A 21514-nucleotide genomic window follows, 5' to 3' on the forward strand; every position below is an offset into this window, starting at 1 on the left:
CATAGTGGTTAAGTGGCTGGACTCAAGTCAGCACTCTGCTGGTTTGACTCCCACTACTGCTATGAACTCTGCACATAAGCCAATCCTCTCAGCCCCAGTTTTACTGCTATATTGTGGGGATAATAATAACACTGACTTTGTTCACTACTCTGAGTCTGGCAGTAATCTGTCCAGATGGGCAGTATAGAAGTATGCTGCTGGTGTTGTTAGGCATCCAAGAATGAAGGGCTTCTCCTAAAAAGGCTTATCATTTGTTGTGGGCGGGGTAGGGGGAGCCGTTGGTTCTAAGTAGCATGAACCAGATTCTTAATGTCTTTGTGTCATGCTTAGGGTGGGGATGAGACTCAGTTCATGTGCAGGCAAGGATAAACAAGCTTGGTGACGCCACCAGCCAAGCTTGGATCCAGGGTGGAGAGGTCCAAACTTTGGAAACCAGGTTACAACCTGCTCTTAAAGCAGAATTCTATATTTGATGATGCAGATCAGCCATTTATGTAAAATAGTTTAACCCAAGTTTGATTGTATCTTGCTTTTATTTGGGGGATGCTGGAAGAATACATTTGTCCTTGTTCCACCCTGCACCATCCATCCACCCTGCCTGCCTTTCAGTGAGTATGCACAACATGTTGTACCTGTTCTGTGCAATTGTGCTGCCCATCCATCTCTGGAGCTCTGTAGACAGAAGAGACAGGAAGAAGTTGTTCTCCTCCTTCCCCCTCCTTGCTACAGCCCACTGATCTACACAGCTATTGGTCCACACAGGCCCTGTATCCCTGGGAATCAACTCCCATGAGGTTGTAAATGGCTGCTGGCAAGAAGGGAAAGCGGGTAAGTTTCATGAATCTGACACTGACAGATTTTTTGATCCAACCCACTGATTAATTACTAAGAGGCCTTGATTAACAATCTAATAGCCAGTGAATGGGCATGGGAGCTTCTCTCTGATGGCCTGTTCCAGTTAGTGTGATTGAGTTACATGTGGTCCTACTCACTTTCTGACTTTCACCTAAGATGTAGGCCAGAAGCTAGAGTTGCCTGGTGCATGTGAATGGAAGGGAAACTCCCAGCCATTTGTGCCTTTGCTGCTGATTGCCAGCTGTGTCCCCAGCCAATAACATCACTTCTGGTTTGACCTGCAAGTGATGATATGGCACCAGGGCACATTATGTTTTGGGCCAATCATTTATGTTTTAGAGAATCAGCCCTGGCAGGACACCATCTCTTCTGGGTCACACTGGAAGTGATGTCATCATGCTCACTGTGGAGCATGTACTCACAAATCAATAAGGTACCAGGGTCCCTCTGCCAACACCCACCAATTGGCAGGGGAAGCCAAGCAACCCTACCAGAAACCCAGTTTTACTGTCTCCATGTGGAATGTAGAGAAGTACTGTTTTCATCCACCTTAGCGTAGGGGTGGTGATGGTGGAGAAATACTGATGTCTGGATATGACAGACAGGAACAGTTCCAGTTCTGCTTCACCTGGGAAACAGCCAATGAGAAATAATGGAATGCTGGTGCTTGTGACAGTTGAAATCCATTAGGGCAGTTAGAAGGAATCTCAGAAAAAGATTTGGAGGCTTGTGGAGGGAGAAGCCAGAATACAGCGGACTTCTGATAACTGATACGTTGTGATTATTGACTGCTGGAATAACTGGAATCAAAAGTTCAAATTTTAGAAACAATGTATTTCTGTGTTTGAGTTTATAAATAAAGTTTAATTCTTTTTTCTGATTAAACCCTGGTGACTGGATGTCTAGGGTCTCAGGAAAAGCAAAACACAACTACACACACACAGATCTTTCTGGCCATGGCCAGTATATGTTATCTAAATGGTGGCAGCATATAATTACCTTTCCCTAATAGCCCTGAGCAGTATCTATGTGAGGGGCAGTGAATAGAGGTGTGCGTAAAAATCACAAAAATAATTGTTTCTCTTGTGACTTTCTGGATTGGAAATTCTAGTCTTGGCTGCTTGGTAGTTAAAAAAAACCCCTCCCTCATGAAATCTGTGGGTTTTTCCCCCAATTCCAGCATTTACCAGCACTGCAGCATGAGCTCACATTTCACTTTGAATCTGTCTTTAATTTCTCCCTTCCAATCAGATAGTTGCAAAGGAGGAGCAAAGAGCACTCCCAGCCAATTCCAAAGAGATCTACCATTCTCCTTCCTCCTTCACTCCTCCTAGTAGATTTGCAAGGAAAATAATTTTTTCTTGTGAAAGTAGAAACACCTAATGTTTTTGGGGGGGGGGGCTTAGAAGTGGAATGCTTTGCCAATTTGCTGGAAACCTCGGGGATTTTTTGAAAGATAGGCAGAAGATACTCCAGTGCAATTTGGGTGGCATTGGGTTGAAAAACAATGACTCTACTTCCCCAAGAAAGGAATAATGAAAGTGCAATGATGGTTGTGTGTGTTTGTGTGAGGGGTCCTGCAATGGAAGCCTTCCTTACTTTCTGAAAGGAAAGAAAGAACAAACCACTACCAGGAAGGTAGGCAGACAGGAAAATGCAGTTTTCAGTGGAAAGAGTGAAAAAATTATTCACTGTAAGAGTAGGGAAATGAAATGAATGCTGACAGGGCTTTGTTTTTAAAATGCTGGTAGCCAGCTGGAGCTCTCCTGATAGCTGATGCTTGGTGGCCATTTTAGCCATTAGTAGAGAGAGAACTTAGTGCAGCTGCACAGAAAGGGACCTACTTTGAGATTCTATAAAATCGCCCCCTTTGTTCAATCTACTTGAAACTTAGGGGCTCTTTAGATTAGAAGAAGGACTGTGTTCTGTGTTATTTTGGTTCCATTAAGTGCAAAAACAGCTGCCCAGTGCCTCCAATTGGCCCCCCTCCTCTTCCCCATGGTGGCTGAATCCACACGCCTTCAGAGTGTCCTGGCGTTGCGCTAAATGTCGCTAAACACCCGGAAGTATAGCATCTTTCTTGCATGATTTCTGAATCACCCTAGAAAGATGCTATACTTCCTGGTGTTTAGCGAACATTTAGTACAACACCGGGACACTCCGAGGGCACGTGGGTTTGCCCTATGAGAAAAGGAAAAACCTAACAAATTTCAACACTCCCCCCACCCCGATCTGGCAGTGCCCCATTGGAAAACTACCCAATCATGATAAACATTTCACTCAACAGCTCAGGAAATGAAAATACAACAAAAAATTTCTAGATGCATACCCCTAGTGGGGAATATAAAGAACTAGCTGCCTGTCTGGTGAAGTCCTTGGGAAAATGAGAGAAGGATTTGGGTCAGAGATGTTTGCCTGATAATAGGGGCTAGACAAGTGGCATATTATGCCTGCCCTGGACTGCCTGTGAGGCCCATAAGCTGAAAAGGGAGGTTTAAAGTGGGTGGCAATAGGACTAGAGGGAGGTCACACAGGGATCAACACATTTCAGAGCCAGAACTAGTATCCTCAAACATCAGCTGATTTGGATCACATTCCTGATCACCAGTTGTGAACATGCATCCAAATTTTCAGTAATTGATTTCGTTCCTTGTGACTCATTCATAGACATTCAAAGGGTTGCTGTTGTGCTGCACAGCGCAACACAGCACAGCACACTGTCATATAGCCAGATGGAGCTCTCTTCATGTCCCCTGACTTACCAATCTGTACCACTTCACTTCACTGCCAAAATACAGAGTTAAATCAACCATCAAATAGATAAACTGCTGGAAAATCAACACAGTGTTGTTATTTTTTTATCCTCCCATTTCCTGTTCCTTTCTGTATTCTTAATGATGGTAATGGCTGCCCATCTGTTTGAATCAGGAGAATTTTCATGTACATGATTTTTATCATAGAGTTGTTATTTCTCTTTTAGTGTATTTTTCACATCTTAAAAATGAAGTAAAATGTTTAAAAATAAAATTGTGTAGCACAGTGAGAAGTTAGGCAAAAAAAAATCTGCCATGCATTCCATGGAATGGAGGATAGGCTGTCCCAGAAAAGCCCTTTCCATTATTCAGTCAATTGCAACATAAGCAAAGCCTGCTCTGATTGGCTGCCTTCACTGCATAGTAGCAAGCAGAGCCACAAAAATTATTCACAAGTTGTTGGAAATGTTTGCTGCCAAAACAGAACAAATCTGAGGATCAGCTCATCCTGATCACAGTTTATATGTTTATTAAAATATTTTATATATTATTTTAAATGCTGTTTTAATGTTTAGATATTTTAATGTTCAAATGTTTGTTGCCTTGAGGTCCCTATATGGGTAGAAAGGTGAGATAAAATGTTTTAAATACAAAAATTCATAAATGCAACTGCCAGAAGTGTTTACTATGAAACCCATGGCATCCATATCAGTTTGATCTGCAAGCCAAAGTTCCATTTTGACAAACTCTGTTCCTTCAATGGCAACTTCTTTTTTATTTTAGCATGGGCAAAATTGACTAAAACCTTACTAGCTTAAGTTAAATTACACAGCTTTGATATTAAAACAAAAGGATGTATATTAGAGATAGTTGTCCAATTTGAGTGTATCATTACCTAGATCCAGGGCTTTTTTTCCACTGGAACACAGTGGAACGGAGTTCCAGAACCTCTTGAAAATGGTCACATGGCTGGTGGTCCCGCCCCCTGATCTCCAGACAGAGGGGAGTTTAGATTGCCCTCTGCCCGCCACGGCACAGAGGGCAATCTAAACTCCCATCTGTTCGGAGATCAGGGGGCGGGACCACCAGCCATGTGACTATTTTCTCTGAAGGCAACCCACTGCGTTCCACCACCTCTTTTCCCAGAAAAAAAGCCCTGCCTAGATCAATATTATTAAATTTACTGTTTTTAAAACATAGCTAAGCAGTGATTGGGAGATCATAATTTCATTATTTAACAAGTTTAATCTATTTTTTAAAAAAACCTGACAGAAATGTTTCCTCCCATATATATTTTTCAGGTTTTACAGTAGAGTTATTTTCCAACAAATTTCAAGCATAGTGTTGAATTAATCCATAAATATTTGTAAAGTTATGCAAAAACAAAAAATAAAATAGTGATTTGCAAGGAAAATGTGTCTCCTTTTCTCTACAGCTCACAGACTGTTAATTTTGCATGATGACCACAGATAAGGTTGTAGTGGTGAGTTCTGTTGGATGTGAATTGTTGGTAATGCAGAAGCCATTCTTAGTCTCAGACCAATAGAAATGATTGTTTACACTTCAGAAAGTAACATACAACTTGAAGTAATGGGTTGCTTTTTCTAACTCAAAGGCATTCTGCTTTTGTTTGGTAAATGGAGAGGACCATCTCCAAGCACAGCCTCTGCAGTCATGTTTCCTAATTGATTTGAGAATTTTTCATTTCAATAATGACCTTGAAGCCAGTGATGCCTGGAATGCCCCCAGACCATGTCTTGGGTGCTCCAGTAAAAGATGTATCGTCAGATCAATTACTAAAAGCAATGGAACATCTGATCCTACCCTTGAAATTAACCAGGAAAAGTAGGTCAGCACACCTTCAGCTGACACAATGAAGTATTATGCTCTCAATGACCCAGGAAGGAAAGCACTAATGATTGATGGGAAGGGATATTTAAATGAGAAAGTTGAAGCACAATGGAATTAAGCATATAGAAATGATCAAGCAGTCCTTGGAATCCAGTCTTTAAAGAGCAGCAATTTCAACCAATGTTCACATAAGTTTCTTTTGAAACAACTGCAGGTCATTCTATTTGTTGCCATAATAAATGAAAATCCAGCTTTGGTTTCCACAAGTATTTCAAATGCAAGTACTGTATTCCATTTTCTTTTTAAAATTAAGTTAATGCTATTTGATATGTGTATATCATTGTGATCTTGAGGTAGACAATGTGGCATACATAGCTTTGAAGTAGTTAAACATATTTAATACAGTGCACAAATGAATTGTAAAGGGTATATGAGCCATGGGGTTTCTGTAAACTGTGCTTTAAGTGTACTTTTAGATGCATTTTCTCAAGGTAAAAAGGATATGGAGAAAATTAACATGGATTATTTGACAACATAAAGCTGCATCAAAGCACTATGCTGAACTTTTTACAGTTTTTTACGGTCAAGAGAATATTATTTAGAAAAGGTTTTAGTGTGTTCAAAGTACTTCATGTGCATTATTCTAGTAATAATGACAACTGTTTAAGGTAGTGCAGTACTATTATTGGCCATGTATTGCAGGTGGCAGACTGGGAATGAAAAGTGGGGCTTGTCTACCATATGCAGCAAAATGAAATTGAACAATGGAGGTACTATCTCAGACTGCAGGTGGGGAGTTAGAATTTTTAAACAATCTTTTTTCATTGGGGAGGGGGGACTGTAAGAAGAAAATTAGCAGAGCAGAACACAGGCTAGACTACAACTTTTCTCTCTGGTTAGTTAGATTCTGCTGTAAATTTTCTTAAAAGTGAGGAAAAGTTCAAAAATGTCAACTCATTTCTGTGCTCTGAAGTCCACTGTTTCACTTCATTCTGTTGGATGTGTACATTAGGCATAGTGAGTTCATGGCAGAAATAAAACCTAAACTAAGTACATCCTGGTTCATAACTTATGCTGCAATCCAGTGCACACTTACTAGGAAGTAAATGCTATCCCTCTAAGTGGAACTTATCTCCAAGTAACTAGGCATAGGTCTTTTCTGCATGGTCCAATTATACCAATTTGGATTTCATTCTGCTTCACTTTATCTCCAGAGTTCTGCACATGAAAAGAAGGCATAAGAAGCAGAATTGATTTTTTCTCAGCTTTCACCCAACTTTCCCCCCTGCACATATACCCTTTTTAAAAGCCAGTGTTAAGCAGACTGTGGCCCACCTCCTGTCCATACTAGGTCCAAGTGCACTCCCCACCACTGCAAGGGGAATGTTAACCTCCTTTCCCATGGATCCACTGGAGGAAGGCATCTATCGTGGCCACCCCATTGGTGAGATGAGTTCTGGCAGTCGGTGTACCTTCCCCAAGGGTGGGGAGGGCTTCCCTTGGGGCCTCGGTGAGGTGGGTCATGCCGGTAGCTAGCCACCGTTCTTCCGTAGAAGGGATGCTCTCTCATCCCTGTCCCTTTCCATGGGGCAGGGGAGATACACCCCCCCCCCACACACACAAAGGGACTTTTAAACACCTTCCCCAAGGGTGGGGAAAGCTTCCCTTACAGCCACCCCATCACGTAGGTGGGTTATGCCGGTGGCTGCTGCTCTTCTGTAGAGGAGACGGTCTTCCCTTTCTGTCCTCATTCCTCTCCTGGGGGGAGGTGCCCCCCACAAGGGGATTTTTAACTGTCTTCTGCAAGGGTGGGAAGGGCTTCCCTTGTGGCCACCCTGTTGGTAAGGTTGTTCATGCTGGTAGCTGCCCATCACTCTTCCATAGAGGAGGCAGTCTTTTGTCCCCATCCCTTTCCATGAGGGGAGATAAGGCCCCCACAAGGGGACTTTTAACCACCTTCCCCGAGGGTGGGGAATACTTCCCTCATGGCCAACCTGTCGGTGAGATTGGGTCCGGGGTAAAGAAGGGCAATTGACCACCTCCCAGGCCTGCAAGGAGGGGGTGGCCATCCATAAGACCCACCTTCACTGTTGAGGTTGCCACCCTCCAGGCATCAGTGGGCTGTTGCGGGCCACTCTCCACCCCAGGAGCCCATGGCCCCTGGACAAAAGAAGGGAGGCAGTCCGTTGACTACCTCTCAGGCCTGCTAGGAGAAGGCAGCCACCGACAAGACCCAACTTCATCATGGAGGTGGCTGTCCCCAGGCACCAGGGGGGTATTGCAGGCATCCTGCATGGTTGGACTCTTGGGGGCTGAGGAGCTGGGAGCTGCCGCTCCCTATCCCTTCCCTCCTCTTCCACCCCCATCCCATCTGGCCACTACACTCAGCCTGCAGACTGTAACTGTCCCTGCAGAGGTCTTACCTCAATTGGTGGAGCTTCTCATTATGGAATGCAATGCTGTTTCCCTAAGGTCTCCTCCCCCCCAGGATTAACTTCCGTTTGTGGATCACCTCTGTCCTTTCTTGTCCAACAATATCCTGTCTACCCAAAGATCATCTTCTCCTTCCCCACAAGATTAACCTCCTCTCATAGATTGTCTCTGTCCTCCTGTCCTTTCAAAGAATATTCCTGTCTCCCCAATAACATCTCCTTGACTGTCCCCTCAAAGAATACTTCAGTCCCCATTCTGGCCTCAGAGCAGTTTAGCTGGTCTCAGAGACCATCGTTCCACTCTGGGGCTGTCATTCCGTTCTCAAAGGAAGTTTCTCTAACTCCATCCCCTTTTTGGTGCTGCGATGTATTCCAATAGAGCCAATGCACGTCAATTGGCATTTGTGGCTCCCATTATATCGAATGGAACTTTTCTGGGGTCACCTGCTTTGGGGGGGTCTATAACTCAGACATCCGAAATCCAATCTTCACCAAACTTGGAGGGTGGCTGGAGGAGAGTCTGCTGAAGACTCCCTGTGAGTTGGGCATCTCTGACTATCAAGGGGGGCATTATACAGCCTCCAGAAATGAACCAAATGAACTGGTTTGTGAACCGGGGCAAGTTTGTGAAAGTTCATAGTTTGGGGTTTGTGTACCGCAATGAACCACAAACCACCACGAATTGCCATTTTTGTGGTTTGTGCCCAACTCTACTGAAAACAAATACCCGAGTGTTCTCAGCATCCCTTGGTGATGTGCTGACATCACTTCAGGGCATGTGGGAGTAATATCAGTGTGCCAGTAGCAAGTTTCTCCCTGCAACACTGTAGGTCCCCCCCCAACCCCTTGCCATTTGCCAGGAGGGGCCTACCAACTATAGTGTCCCTGTTGAGTCTGCCCAACTCTGTATCCATCTGAAACCAGCCACCCTGTCCCACAAGTTTGTTTGTGCTGAATGGGTAGTGAAATAGATACATGGATGTTTTTAGCAGTGTATGGTTGGTTGCTGATTTTATATTTTATGCTACCATTTTTATTATTGTATATTTTATATGTTGTGATCTGCTCTGAGCCTGCTTGTGGGGAGAACAGAATATAATTTAAAAATTAACAACAACAACAACAACAACAATACAGGCAGAAGGCCCTAGACTGGCACCTGCCTACTCTCCCAAAGGGAGAGGTTTCTTATAGTAGTGGTGGAACAGCCATGGTCTGCAACTACTCCAGAGACTACTTCCCAAGGAAAATGAGAGATCAACCCAGAGGTCCATGAGAAATGGGAGATCATTCCATCAATCAATCAAAATGTATTTTGATACAAAATCAGCTCCGGAGAATCAACAGTAATAATAAAAACAGAAATGAAGAAGTAAAATAAAATAAAATAAAATAAAATAGAGAATGTACATACAGTGCAGAGATCCCAAAACAATGAGTACAAATTACAGGAAATGGAGAGATAGTACCTTTCTCTGACAAAGAAGTAAAATTATTGAAGGGCCGATTCCAGACGGCCCTCTGTGTTCCAAAACGTCGTGCGTCGTTGCGCGGAAAACGCGAAATATCGCGTTTTCTCGCGCAAGTTTTGCGCGACCTCATTGATCCCTTTAGGTTAAGTCCCAAAATATCAATTAAATTCATAACATGGGGCATTACAAGCTGGGCCTCTAAGAGAGCTGATGTCTAAGAGAGCTGATGACATCATCTGCCTCCAAAAAACCTGGTCCAAAGACCCACCGTAGATGGATTTACAACCTTTTTGCCACACATGAAGAAAGGAAGAGCCAAAGGAGGCTTGACTTTTCTTATAGCTACAAGATCCCATGTGACAGTTACCCCACAGATATCCTGCAAACATTGGGCTCAGGCCTGCATGGTCCAGTATAGGAAACAAGCCCTCCTGATTACAAATGTTTACCTTCCATCCTATGGCACCAGAAAATGGGCTCATGAGATTTGGACTAAGTTTGAACATTATTTAAACTTGCTGCTCCTTTTTAAATGCATCTGTTGTAGTTGCAAGAGATTTCAACACCAGACTGGGACCTTCAGATGAATCATCATTATACGCCTCCTTCAATTCAGTACCTCCAGTGAAAGATTCCTTAAATATCCTCCCCCCTAGAATCTCCAAGGACTGGAAGTCAAACTGAAAAGGTTATTGCTTACTACAGCTTACATCTAGGCTAGACATCTTAGTTCTTAATGGGGCTACCCTAGGAGATCATTCCACAGTTTCTTCAGAGCCCTCCGATTTTCTGATAGGAAAACTCTGGGCTAATCTTGCATCATTTAGTGGTAGGAGCTCTGCAGGGAGTAAAACAGAGTTCTTTTCAGGGTTTTAAAAAATCCCTGTTGGTGCCAGCAACCCAAAAGGAGCACGAAACCATTGCTACTCCAATATCTAGAGTTCATGTCTCAGCAGGAAGGAGCTTCTTGGGTAACTGGCCAAAGTGCAACTCTTTTTTGTTCATTTTGCCCTTGTTGATGTTGGTGGGGGCTTAAAGGTGCGTGAGTGTAGTGCTCCACTGCCACTAGGCAGCATTACCATCAAGAAATGTAAAATTACCCCATATGCTCCTGCAGCATCACAGAGACCTGTGGAACAATCTCCCATAACCTGATGAGATGAATTTTTCAAAGTACAGCTATTTTGTGTTCATTTTAGTTCCATTGTGATAGAGGAGCTAAGAGGAGCGCAAGAATGCTCTGATCCTCTGCCTGAGCTAACCTTATATCAGTGCAAAAACTGGATGTCTCTCTCGGGTAATTTACTACATGTGGGAGGCTGTTTCCCATGGAAAACATTGCAAGTATGACCTCCCACCTGAAGCCTAACATAGTCCAGTTCACAATTCTACCATCTTTGCTTGCCGCATATTCCATACGATGTGCAAAATGGCTCTAAGGTTGTATATGTATTTGTAAATCAACAAGAACAGCTGCTTTGGTTATATGTAAGGCACCAGGGTATCCGAATAATACCTAAGAAACTCAGAAAAGCCAATATATAGTTTCTTTCTCTTCAATCAATTGTAAATTAAAATGGACTACACTTGTTAGAAGTGGACTTCTGAGGAAGATACTAGTGCTGTTCAAATTACTGTTTAAAGACTGTGAAAACTGCTTGCCTGCGATGGCCAGAGGATCGCTTTTTAGATCAATAGTGAGATAAAGATTGTATTTTCCCCACTTCTGAAGTATATAATAGATTATGTAATACTTGTTCAAGCTTTCCAGGAGCAACGCATAATCAAGGAAAGAGAGGGAAATCTTGACAGTCCTGGACAGTGTTGACGATGGTGCATTGTCAATATCTGGAAATAAGATTGAATTTATACCAGCCTCTTTTACTGCAAATGTCAAAAATCCTTCAAACACTACAGTACAATAGTCTTGGCTGCCAAATATCCACACAACACAATACAGAAAGTAGAAAATGAAAGCTTTCAAAGTGTTTGCATTTCAGGTTGTTTATATTTAGATATCTGAGTTTTTGTATACCAGTGCAAGCTAGGAACGATTTCAAATGTCTCATTTTTTGTTTCAAACTGAATATTTGCCACCATGATTTCACATATCCTTTGATTTCACATACTCCTTTGGAGTATGACTTCCTTGCCTCCCCCTTATTGCTGTGGTTCAAAATGCTGAACTGCTGCTTCTGAGTAGAGATGGGCAGCAATACGAACAAAAAAAAGCCACGAACAGCCCAATCTGCTGTTCGTGAACAAGCTGTTCGTGAGGCCCCATTCTAAATGAACAGGTGGTCATTGCAAGCATTGTTCGTTGCTGTTCGTTCCTGTTTGTCAAGCCAGACAGTCTGGCACCTGCAATCAATTCCCTTGGCAACTTAGACAGGGATTGCCTGAACTCTGTCTGAACTCCTGCTGTTGCCCTGGAAACCCCAATCTAAGCCCAATTTAGCTTGATAGGCAGGTCTTCCTTTCAAGCGTGGAGCTCCAAATTTGTTACAACAAGGGAGCAAAGAGCAGGGGAGCAAAGAGCTGGGGCTCCCAGCTCTGACTTTGCAGACAGTGGAGAGACAGTTGCTGTTGACATTTTGATAGAGTGCATTGCAGCTTGAATATTTTTTGTGTATGGTGGGATAGGGATCGACCCCTTCAAGTTCCAAGGCTGCTGCCAGGCTCTGGGGCCAAGCTATTATTTATTATTGGTACCTTTTCTGGTGCCTGCTCAGGTCAGGTTTCTGGGAGTGGTGCAGTAGGGATCTTGACTTGGATGATGGCTGGAAGAGAGCCTGTAGGCCCCCACGAACAGCCAACCATGAACGTGTTCTTGAACAAGGCCATATTCGTGGTTGTTCGTAAGTCCCTGTTCATGGATGGCAATGAAAAATGAACATCATGTTTGGGGGTTTTTTTTCTGTTCGTGCCCATCTCTACTTCTGAGAACAAGGGACCACTCCAGGAACAACAAGAACAGGAAAGTCAGAGTACCTTCCACTGGCACATATTTTCCACTGAATATATCTGTAGAAATGAGTCTGTAGATATGATACACATTTTAAGCATAAATGCCACATAAAATGCATATGAAAACTGTAGAAATACACACAATCCAAACAAGTGTACAAAACCAACACAAAAAGCAAAGACCAAAAATCATAGATAAAAATATAAATGAATTCCAATGCAGACTTACTCTGGCCTAAACCTATTGATTTCAATGGGATTAGAACACAGCAACTCTGAATAGGATTGCATTGAAAGTAGGAAGCAATTGATCATCCCTGATGCAAAACAAACCAGTGTGACAATATCTGTTTAGGTTTTCTTAATCATGGGAATGTAGCAGGTACAAGCCGAAACCATGGACTGCATTGGAGAAAGCTGTAGTTCCCACTTCAATTTGCAAAGGAATGCAAAAAGAAGACATATGGATCTCTTTGGAATTCCTTGCTCAGTTCCAGCTTGCTCTGATAGCAGTCTGCGCAAAATTACATGAGATTATACCAGATATTTGCATTGGAAGAGAATGAGAATTTTTAGATGAGCAGTGATTATTTTTTTATTATGCACTTTATTGTCATGCTTTCTACAAAAAAGGCAGATCCTCCAAACATAAATGTAATTAAGGATGGTGTATTTTGAGTACTGATTAATTTCAGGTAATGATTTTCCAGTACACTGGAGACACAGGGCAGTTTTTAGTATAATTAGACTTTGAATGCCCAGGTCATGATCAATAAGAGTTAAAAGACCATTTGCAAAAGCTGCATTTATGGAATTTATATAGTCAGATTTCTCCTTTTCATGAAATCTGTCAAGCCTCTAGCTTTAAATTAAAAGTCATTTGAGGCTTTTCTACTAATATTACTATACATTTACTTTTATACAGAATTTACAAGACAAGGAGAGATGACTTTAATATTCCACATAAAGTAAAGATTGGTTCTCTTTAATTTGGCAGGTGTCAATTTAATTAATAATCATCCAAATGACATTCTAGATTTGTCTCAGATAGCACTTCAGTGCTTTCTATTGATTTTGTATTATTGGTTTAGATGTTGTCATCATTATTATCATTGGTGACATTCAGGTACGTTTTAAATTAACTAGTCACATATTAGTGTTGGATTTTATTTAATCAAAATTGGGTTAATGGTTCCAAAAGGAGCTAAAAATGTTCTCCTCTGATCAATCTATGAAGTGTGAACATGTCAAAATTATGTTCTGTTAAATATTTTTTGTCTATCTATGGATTAATTTTGTTCTATGCAAATGGTATTCTAAAATTGTCCAACTAGTAAATATAATTGCATTTATCATTAATTCTTTTAAAAAGTTTTAAAACTGCAATCCCATGCACACTTGGGAACAAATTCCACTGAACCCAGTGACTTTCCTTTGAGTAAATACATCTGACCTGGCCCAGGCAAGCCCAATCTCGTCAGATCTCAGAAGCTAAAAAGGGTCAAACTTGGTTAGTAATTGATGGGAAACCTTCTAAAGAAGATCAGGTTTGAAGAGGCAGGCAATGGTAAACCACCTCTGTTTGGCTCTTGCCTTGAAAACCCCAATGTGTGTGTGTCACCGTAAGTAAGCTATGACTTGATGGCACTTTCCACCACCAAATACATCTATGGCTGGGCTGCAAATTCTTAGACTGCAAAGATATGATAGAAAAATGGCAAAAGCTGTTATGAAACATAACCAAATGTGTTATTAATTGGGGGAAGGGGGATGATTTTATTTTGGAGAATTTAGACATTTTGTGCATGATAAATGAGAAATTTTAATCCAGATCCAGATGCATTTCTTACACAAAATGTACGAGAAGCCTAAATGTGTATTTGTTTGTTTTGTATCTCAGGGCTAGCCATTATGGTAAACCTGTGGGCACTGAAGAAACTAGATATTAAGCACTGAGTTCTTAAAACTTCCTTTTATGGTATTATGACATTATATATTTAATTGAATGAGGTATGGGACAATGAATGCAATCCTAAGTAGAATTACACCTTTCTAAGCCCACCTATTTCTATTGACTGAGAAAGGTGCAATTCTGCTTAGGACTGCATTTTGAGTCATATCATGAGGTTAGCTTTGATAAACCTTATAGAAGGGATGGGGAACTAGTTGTGTGACAGCTGTTTCAACGGCAGCTGCATGGTTACCATAGCATGTAATTTAGTCCTAATTTGCAGGCTGGTGTTAAACATATTTGTTCGGTAGTAAGTGCTACTATATCAGTGAGATTCACTCTGAGAAGTTTTGCTTGGACTTGCTGTCTTATGGCAAAGGAAATCTGACTCCAAAGCCCAGACCGTTTAAATATTACCCATGCCCATCATCTGAAAAGTTCTGGTTGTTTTTTGGTGTTTCCCAGCTTCTTCTTAAGAAAGTTTGTTCTAGGTTTTATGGTATTGTCCTTGTTTCTGATTATAAAGGATTCTCCTTTCAGGCTTCAAATTTTAACTTACAATGACTGTCAATGCCATAAGAAAAATCCATAATAAAATTCCTCTAAGGAAGATTTAAAATGTGCAAGCCTAAAGCACACCATGCTACCTGGACAAAACTCCATTGGGACTTTGTTAGATGGTGAGAACTACCCATAACCAATCTGTTGCCAATGCTAACTGGTTTTGTGTCATTGGTATCTACATCATTTCGGCAGTGCTGAGATCTAAATGTTTGAATATTGCTAGGTAATGAACAGACATACTTTCTCCCTCAACAAGCAGATGTATATCTCCATCCTATTCAAACCTACTTGCCAACCTTAGACCACATAGAATGAGACTGTTAGAGCATTTTGATTCTAATTTTTTGAATAGAAAATCTTCTTGTAACCTACAGAGTTCTAATTACATACTTATGCAGCCCAGCTACAAACCTCCAGTGTCTTCCTCACAGAAGTTCTCATTTCAACAGCATTCCCGGTTCAGTTCTTCACTGGCGGTAAACAAGATGGTAGCTGTCACACTGAGCAATTACCAAGATCTGGACGTTTTCACAAACCTTACGTGTTTTGAAACCATCATTAAGGAATTCTAGATGCACTGCACAATTATTTATTATACATAAATCCAGAGCATGCACATGTTAAAAGGTAAGTGTGTGTGTGTGAGTCTCTGTGTGTATATGTATATACATATATGCACACACACAAATGTTAGATGTATAACACAACCAGATGTCTTGAGTGTCATGCCGAAGGATAGTTTTCCTATAAACTTTACTTCCTTTGAGTTTTCCAGATTTGACATCTCATTTTGATAATACATCTGGTTATGTCAACATATCACATTATGCAACATTAATGAATCATGATGTGCGACTGTATCTGAGCAAGACAAGTCATTCTGATGGCATGTCAAAACTGGCATCTTCCAACTTCATATTCCAGGTTGCCTTACAATGTGATTGTTGAAGTCTTTTTTTTAAAAGCAGGTTTTCTCCACTTATAATGTTTTTAGTAGTTGAACATAAGTCTGAAATAATACAACTTACCTTTTACGTGAAATAATGGCTCTGCAACTCCTTCCTCATCCTAGTCACAATTTGTTGGGTGGGATTGTGTGCTTTAATTTACATTAAATACAGCAATAAGAAAGGCTAACATGATAACACTCAAGGCAGTTATACAACTTTCCCCATAGATCTCTAATTCCTTTGGAAGAATTGTATATTTTAAGAAATTTGGAAGTCCCCAAGACATTATCTATATAGTGCATTTTTATTACAGTCTTTCTTCAAGAAAGTCACAGCAACATACATGAACCCTTTTCACAAATACGGTTTTGGGATGCAACTATGTGGAACAGCAATGCATGCTGCACATGATCCAGCTGGTTTGTATGGTCACCATTTTGTGTGAATGGGCAACATACATATTTTCTTCACACTTATGGATTCACTACATGCAAACAGAACATCAGGTTTTTGAGGGAATGCATTCACATGTGCCAAAGTTATCCATGTGTTACTCCATTCACATACAATGGAAACTCCACATATTGGGATAACCAGGTATAGTGGGCCCTCCTATTATGCATAATGAAAGCACCAAAACTGAACATTTCTAAAGGCTTGTGGAGCTCTCTTCCTCCAAATTTAATCCTCACAAAAATCCTATGAGGTAGATTAGGCTGAAAGTGACTGACTCAAGGTAACCTAGAAAGCTTCATGGTAGAAGGGGGATTTGAACTCAGGTCTTCCAGATTTTAGTTCAACATCTTAACCATTACACCATTCTGCCTCAATACTCCTGGGACAAAGATATAATAACAAAACGAGGATTCAGAACAACTTTGGATGGTTTTAAAATTCTCATCCTTATTCTTTGGATGCTAAAATCCCCATTTAAATTTCACTTCTCCCTTGTGGAACATGAACTTATAATATGAGCCTGTGACTGTTTTCTCTTGCCATTTTTTCCATAGAATGTACACACCTTTCAATTTCTGAGTCAAATCAGCATCATTTCAAGAGAGGGGCTCATGAAAACTTGCGGCGGGGGTGTGTGTGTTATCTCATCCCCCACCTTTCCTCCCTCCCCTCCTGCTCCCTCCCCCCTCCCATTGCTGCTTTCTTTCTCTTACTACTCTCCCTTGTTTGTGCTTTCTCAGTGGTCAGAGGCTTGGGACAGAAAGTGTAGAGGATACAGAGGTAAAAGTGTGCCCTGCATGCTTTGTGCGCCAAGGTATCACTTCTGCTGCTGCTATGAGTCAGCTCATGGGTCTGGGTTAGAGGGGGAAGCACCTCAGACCAAGACACCCAGTCATTTCAATGATGGAGCAAGAGATGAAGTAGAACAGAGAGAGAAAGCAGCAGTGGGGTGGAAATGAAGAATCTTGTTCTTCCCAAACTCTCCTGACACCTCCCCTTGGAGCTAGATCTCCTGCTTCTCTCGTTCTTTCCATGCCAGCACTTATCTTGTTCCCTTCTCTGTCATCAACACTGTCTTTCTCACATCAAGCTGAAGTTGGTTCCCAGTTCCCAGTTCCCTATTTGCAGTTCCTAGTTCCTTATTCGCAAAGCCAAACACAAATATTAGGGGAAATTGAAAAGAAGTGGACCCCAAAATAAAGTTTGTAGGAGCACATATCATACACCTCCATATTCAGAAGACTTTGCCCTCTAAGTGGACCTATACTGGGTCCTCCTACAAAGCACACTTCTTGAGTTAACATCTTCAAAGTAGTGTGCCCTCAGGACAAATCAATAAGCAGAAAGAGGAGCAGCTCCAGCAGGAAAAAACTTTGGATCACCCCAAATCACACAGAACTGAATTCCAGAGACTGTGTCCTACAAGAGGACATGTGCTGGTGCTGGTCCAGTCAGTGGTTCTGGAGCTAAGACTTCCTATTTGGCCTGTGTCTCAGAAACTTGTATTGGGAATTGTTGTGAATAAGGAACTGGGAAAGAAAAAAGTACTCTGTACCCCAAACAATCTTTAGATCAAACAGCCCTGAATGTTAGAGATTGTCCCCTACAAGAAGACATGTACTGGTGCTGATCCAGTCACTGGTTTCGGAGCTAAGTCCTCTTATTTGGGCTGCCTCCCAGAAGCTTGTACTGTGAATAGCTGTGAATAAAGAACTGGGAAAGATACAAGCCTTCTGTACCCCCAAACAGTTTTGGAATTACTCCAAATCATACAGCTCTGCACTCCTAGGGTGTCCTCTACAACAAGACATGATTGTGCCAATCCAAACCGTGGTTCTGGAGCTAAGATCTAGTTGGGTGGTCTCCCAGATGCTTGTATTGGGTACAGCTGTGAATAAGGAACCGGGAGAGATACAAGCCCTCTGGACCCTAAAACAAGTTTGGAATTACCCCAGATTACACAGCCCTGCACTCCAGAGACTGTCCCCTACAACAGGACATGCACTGATGCCAATCCAAGCACTGGTTTTGGAGCTAAGTCCTCCTTTTTGGGCTGCCTCACCCAGAAGCTTGTATTGGGAACAGCTGGGAATAAGAAACTGGTAGAGATACAACCTTCTGTACCCAAAAACAACCTTGGAATTACCCCAAATCACACAGCCCCGGACTCACTAGACTCTTTCCTACAACAGGACATGCACACAGCCCTGCACTCCAGAGACTGTCCCCCACAACACGACATGCACTGGTGCCAAATTAGAGGGGATCATTGCGTGGATCACAGTAGCTAGGTTGTTGGTCCAGAGGCAGGATCTCATTGTCATGGAGGCATCCATGACTACACCCAAATTTCTCAGCACTGGTTTAAGTGCTAGCAGTACCCCATCAAGGGTCAGGAGGTGGATTCCAGAACCTGTCAGCCCACATCTGCAGGACCTCTGTCTTCATGGGATTTAATTTCAGTCGGCGCATGAAGCTGCCTTCTGCTGTGGTGGGTGTCTCCTCTGATTGGCAGCAGCTCTCAAAGTCTTAGACTGAGGTTTTCCACATCACCTCCTGTAGCATAGTGGTTAAGTAGCTAGGCTGTGAATCGTACTCTGGTAGTTCAGCTCCCACTACAACCATGATCTCTGCAGATTCCCTTGGGTAAGCCCCTCCTCTCAGCCCCAGCTCCACAGCTGTATTGTGGGGATAATAATAACACAGACTTAGTTCACTGCTCTGAGTAGGGCACTAATCTTTCCAGAACAGTGGTTATTATTACTTGTACTTGATATTTCTAACTGAAGACACTGGAGTTTGAAGCTGGGACTTTCCGCCTACAAAACAGATGCTGTACCACTAAGCCATGGAGCTGACATATAAAAAAGATATGAAAAATAACTGATCATTTTTTTGACATTTTGAAACCACAGTGGACACTGGAAAGGAACACCTTCTCTAGAGAGGCTTCCAGGAAAATATAAAAACATCCTGAAGAAGGCACCAGCCCAGCATGCACACCCACCATTGCCTCTCTCCCACCTTGGCTCGTCGTGGCCCTCCTCTCTTGATTGTAAGGCCTCTTGGGACTTGTAGTGCAGGCTGCCTTTCCTCTGAGTGGGACACGGAGAACCGTGAGAGGAGAGAGGCCTTTTGTTTCTCTATTCTCCTGAGGCAGATGAAGCACTTAAGAAGAAGCTGCTTTGCTGTCCTGGTTGTCAGTCCCAAGTGCTGCCACCCCATCCAATAGACAGATGGACATGATCTAGTCTGTTATTTAGACTCCTTTTTGTGGCAATAAATCATTGTTATATTCAGACTTTCAGTCAAACCTACATAGCTGTGCACTAGTAATACTGAGATCTCCTCTTTCCTAAGACAACAGCACTCATCCCTCTTTCTCTCCAAAGCTCATCCTTGCCTTCCATATCACAAAAATACCGAGCATATGTATATCACGTTGTTCAAGGAACATCATAACTTCTTGTGACTCTCACAACAACCTTGTAAGGTAGGATGGTGGTAATATTATTGTAGTATTATAGACAGCAGACTGAGACTAGGACAAAGTCAAAGTTAATCACTGGCATAACATTTGAATCCAGGACATCTTGATTCAAAGCTTTGCCACTATACAACACCAGAAGACATCACTGCAGCCCCTGCTTTCTGGCTATTTCATGTATTAGTAACTAGTAAGTGAGGGAAATTAATAAACAAGACTGATCACAGCCCTTATATGGGTATTATTTTCATCACCATAGTCATCAATAACAATAGGCGATAATGTTTTTAGCGATGAGCTCCCAATAAATAAAAATGTACATAAAAAACATGGATCAAAAATATGTGGTGTCTCTGCACATGTAAATCCAAGATACGGATCCTCATGAATTCATATAATTTTTACTTTGAAACAAAATAAAAATACAGTCATATTGTAGATCATGTCTTACTGTATAGGTAGGATCAAAACAATCACACATTCCTCACTTCATGGCACCACAACACAGCAAAAACATGGTTCAAAAACCACATTGCCACAGTTTGCATGAAAAAAATCATGCACCCACTGCTTTGTGGCACTGGCATGATGCAAAAACCTACTTCAAAAGCCCAGATCCTTACAGATACTCTGGATTTTTATATTGGGTCACTCAAAATTCCCCATACAATCCACATCATGTCCATTGCCACAGGACAAATAAAAAATCAACAACTCACCATTTCGTGGCATTTCCATGGTGCAAAAATGTGGTTCGAATGCACAGATCCTCATGGATCCTCTGGATATTTGCTTCAGGTCACACAAAACTCACCATATAATCCCATATCATGTCCACGGTCATAGAATGAATCACTAAAAATATCCAACCACCACTTGGTGCCGCCGTCATGCAACAAAAACCTGGTTTGAAATTGTGGATCCTCAGGGATCTTCTGGATTTTTAAAATGAGTCACCCAAAATTCAATATACAATCCCATACCACATCCATAGCCTCAGATTGAACCACAAAAAATCTCCCACTCACAGAAACTTGGTTTGAAAGCATGGTTCTTCATGGATCCTCTGGATTTTTACATCACATCACCCAAAACTCACCATATAATCCCATACATTGTCTATTGCCAAAGAATGAATCACAAAAAACACCTACCCACCATTTGGTGGCTCAGCGACACTGCACAAAGCTGGCTCAAAAGCATGGGTCCCCATGGATCCTGTGGATTTTCACATGGGGTCACCCAAATCTCAGCATACAATCCCATACCTTGTCCTTAGCCACAGACTGAACCACAAAAATATCTCACCCACTGCTTTTGGGCAGCACGATGATGCAAAAACATGGTTGGAAAGCATGGATCCTCATGGATCCTGTAGATTTTTATTTGGGGTCACCCCCAATCATCTTACAATCCAATATCATGCCCATAGCCACAGTTTACAGCAAAAAGTCATGCATCCATTGCTTTGTGGCAGCACCACAGCACTAAAAATTGCTTCAAAAGCATGGATCCTCATGGGTTCTCTGGATTTTTACATGGGGTCACCCAAAACTTACCATATAGTCCCATATGAACTTCAGTGCCATAGATTGCACCAAAAAAAACATGCATGCACTGCTTTGTGGCTCTGATATGGTGCAAAAATGTGCTTCAAGAGCGATCCTCAGGGATCCTGTAGATTTGTACTTGGGGTCACCCCAAAATCATCTTACAATCCCATGTCATGCCCATAGCCACGGTTTGCTGCAAAAAAGCATGCATCCACTGTTTTGT

This window comes from Eublepharis macularius, chromosome 7, assembly GCF_028583425.1.
Source record: "Eublepharis macularius isolate TG4126 chromosome 7, MPM_Emac_v1.0, whole genome shotgun sequence".
Classification (NCBI taxonomy): domain Eukaryota; kingdom Metazoa; phylum Chordata; class Lepidosauria; order Squamata; family Eublepharidae; genus Eublepharis; species Eublepharis macularius.